Below are 3503 nucleotides of genomic sequence, written 5' to 3' on the forward strand. Positions count from 1 at the left end.
CCAATTCAATGCAGCCAATTCAGATTCAGACCCCAAAAGAAAAGAGAAACAAACGGCACCTGAGTGTGTGGGCTTAACAAAGATTTGTTTTCCGGGCAAGTCAAAGAGGGATGGTATTTGCCATGGCAAATCCCATTGTGCCCCTAACACTTTCTCGTATCCCATCTCTAATGATTGGTAGCACAATAACACTTGGTCTTATGGATAGAGGTGCACAACGGGCCGGGTTGTTTCTATACCACCTAGCCCATTATGAACTTCTATAACCCAGGTCCAAAAGTCACAATGGTCTTCCTCGTTTTGTGTATTCCTAAACCTAACAATTTCTTACATACTTGCCTCCCTCCTTTAACCTAAACCCCTAATTTCTTCCCAAAACATCTGTAAAATCTCATGAAAATCATGAAAACATGGAAAACAGAATATCAGGTATCCCTTAAGTTCTTCTCTAGTAATTTATCTTTGAACTCTCTTTAAATCCCTTTAACAATTTTATGTTCTTAAAATGAGGTCTTGACTAATTTGATTATTATGGGTAGCTTTGAACAATATCTATGCAAGTGCTGCTACAAATTCATTGTTGGATGTAGAGATCTGTGTAAATTTTGTTGTAAGATGTGTATGTAGTATTAGATCTACTTTGACCCTTTTACATTCACTTCATAATCATAAAAATTTGTTTGATCTATATTCCGTTCTTTATCATCAAACTATTCATTTTTCTCCATGGTTAATGTTATCTCTTTAAACAGGACTGGCATGGAGAGGTTTTGATGATATCCTATGCAGTATGTATGCCATCCTTTCTTTGACTTTCATAAACATTAACAGTAGTAGTTCTTATATTAAGTTTTTATTAAGTATGTTTTTTTTTTTTTCCTTTTTTCCTTGTAGGAATCATTAATCATGATGACTTACTCTCTCAAAACAAATAAGGAGAGACTGGTGGATTGGACATTCTGGAGGAAACACTTTGTCGAAATCTCCAAATCAGTCTTCTTGAGAAAGAAATGGTTCCCCATGAAGCCCCAAATCAGGTCAGTTCATTATAGCCAAATCATTCTCCAAAACTGTCTTCTTCTTCTCCTTTTTCTTGTTCATTATAGTTCTTACAACTGAGAATATAATAAGTGGGTTTTGTTTGTTTTCTCCTCCTGTTAGAGCAATCTTTTTATTTCATGTAAAAATCCATCATTAGAAAAGCCTGAATTTCTTTTCGGTAACCCTTGTAAGAACATCTACAATCACACCAAACCGAAATGAAGATAAGTTTCTAGGGCGTGAGAGATGTGCGCAAAAAAAAGTAGAGAAATAAACGGTCTGAATTTTAGTCATATGTTGTTTAGGTTTTAGACATCTGGTTGGAACACTATAGACCATGTTGTGTTTTCTTTTCTGTAACCAAACAAGTTATTATAGTCTATAGAATATATATCTCTAACTTACTTCAAATTACATAGACATTCTTCTTTGATTCATTTACCATACATGGGATCCTTATAGAACCAACTCTCCTGTTAAAACTTGGATTCAAATAACTTTCTAGATAGGGCGACAATTCACCCTTAGTCCTAGACACTTTTACTTATCATTGCAATCCCCACTGTAAGGTTCAATTTTAATTAATGGCTCTTAAATGGTTCCATAATCCCTGTTATGTTTTGTATATGATTGATTTCTTATGTATTTTGTTTTTTTAATCTTTTCTCTTATGTATTTTATTTTTTTTTTCCTTAATTTCGCGTTTGCTTCTAGTTTCTAGAAAGAGTTTTGACTGTGAAACCCACGGCTGGGTGGATTGATAAATGGGATCTCGACATAGAGTGCAACTTTGTAAAAGAAACGGTTCGAAATTCGGGATTTCAATCTATCGTTGACCATGTGTATAGAAGGCCAGATGAGACACTTATTAGTGCTTTCGTTGAGAGGTTTTATGTAGAGACCAACACTTTTCATTTACCGTTTAGGGAGATGATGATCACACCGAACGATGTGAAACACATTGTTGGTCTCACTATTGATGGAAGTGCGGTAAATGGTGTATTATAAAATACAACGAACGTGGATCAAATGTTAGATATGATGAATAAAACTTTGGGACTTAGCCGTGAGAAGTCGATGGAAGCTCTAAAGAACAGGCATTTGAAAACAGTGAAGTTAGATTTTCTTAAGACAATATTTGGAAAATCAAAGAATAATTTTTCGAGGCAGAGGAAGGAGTATGCGGCGGGAGTGTATGTACTTTACGTTGTCGGATCTTGTATTTGCCCCGACAAAAGTGGGAACAGGGTGAATGTTCAATATCTTTAGCGTTTTGAAGAGTTAGACGAGGCCCATATTTATTCATGGGGCTCCGCCTGTCTTGCTAACCTGTTAAATCAAATGTCAACTGCGAGCAGGTTTGAAGTGAAACAGATGGGTGGATGCTTTACCCTTCTCATGGTACGTTCGAGTTTCGTACTCAATCATTTTATTAATTTTATTTTTATAATTAGTTTACTGAATATCTGAAGCATTTTCTTAGGTTTGGACTTAAACTGGAATTTGAGCAAGGGTTGGCATTGGCTGCGAAATGGTTACCGAAGGCTGTTAGTGTCCAAGCCAGAAAGAGAACAATCGTAGAGTATAGGCAGAAACTGGACAACCTATTAGTTGAACAAGTAAGTCATATACTCCATATAATTTTCATACGTAAAATAGTTTTAGTTACTTCGAAATGAATATTTATAATTGTTTTTGTTGTTTGGGGCAGGTTGCTTGGAATCCTTACGCGAAGTATGGAGATGATTATGAGGAGGACGAGTTGTTATTCTACTCTGGGATGATTGTCAATTTCGACATCATTGGTTTATTATACCCAAAACAAGTCATCCGTCAGCTCGGATTTCGTCAAATGGTTCCAGAACCTCCTCGCGACCATGATGCACAGAAGTCTATATTGATGAGCAAGATGTATGTCCCTTATTATGGTCCATCACCTGCTTGGAAATGGTCAACCAGAAACGATCATTTTAATCTTTTCTCATATGTATTTTGTTTTTTTCCTTAATTACGCGTTGGTTTCTAATTTCTGGAAGGAGTTCTGACTGTGAAGCATACGGCTGGGTGGATTGATAAGTGGGAGCTCAACGAGTACATTTTTGTAAAAGAAATCAAAATTCCGGATTTCAATTGATCATTGACCATGTGTATCGAAGGCCAGACGAGACACTTATTAGTGCTTTCTTTGAGAGGTTTTATTTAGACATCAACACCTTCCATTTGTCGTTTGGAGAGATGATTCACACTTAACGATGTGAAACACATCGTTTGTCTCCTTATTGATGGAAATGTGGTAAATGGTAAAACATACAATACAACGAACGTGGAACAAATTAGTTTTGATGAATAAAACAATGGGACATGACCGTAATGAGTCGAGGGAAGCTTTAAAGAACGAGCAATTGAAAACAGTGAAGTTAGATTTTCTTAAGAAAATATTTGGAAAGTTGAAGAACAATCAT

At 35.9% G+C, this 3503-nt stretch overlaps 1 long non-coding RNA gene across 2 annotated transcripts; it reads left to right on the top strand.

Annotated features, from left to right (window-relative positions):
- The first annotated feature begins 297 nt into the window (after nt 1-297).
- On the top strand, nt 298-3178 carry LOC147564951 (uncharacterized). Of its 2 annotated transcripts, none has more exons than XR_015228992.1 (6): nt 298-429; nt 753-788; nt 895-1037; nt 1756-2442; nt 2525-2660; nt 2753-3178. It is a non-coding gene; the product is annotated as an uncharacterized LOC147564951 (long non-coding RNA). The 2 variants fall into 2 exon arrangements; XR_015228993.1 differs by having other exon boundaries at nt 303-429; nt 753-792.
- Nucleotides 3179-3503: the final 325 nt, after the last annotated feature.

The sequence above is a fragment of the Eschscholzia californica genome, unplaced genomic scaffold (assembly GCF_041429995.1).
Source record: "Eschscholzia californica isolate CP2 unplaced genomic scaffold, dmEscCali1.0.p SCAF_1, whole genome shotgun sequence".
In the NCBI taxonomy this organism is placed as follows: Eukaryota; Viridiplantae; Streptophyta; class Magnoliopsida; order Ranunculales; family Papaveraceae; genus Eschscholzia; species Eschscholzia californica.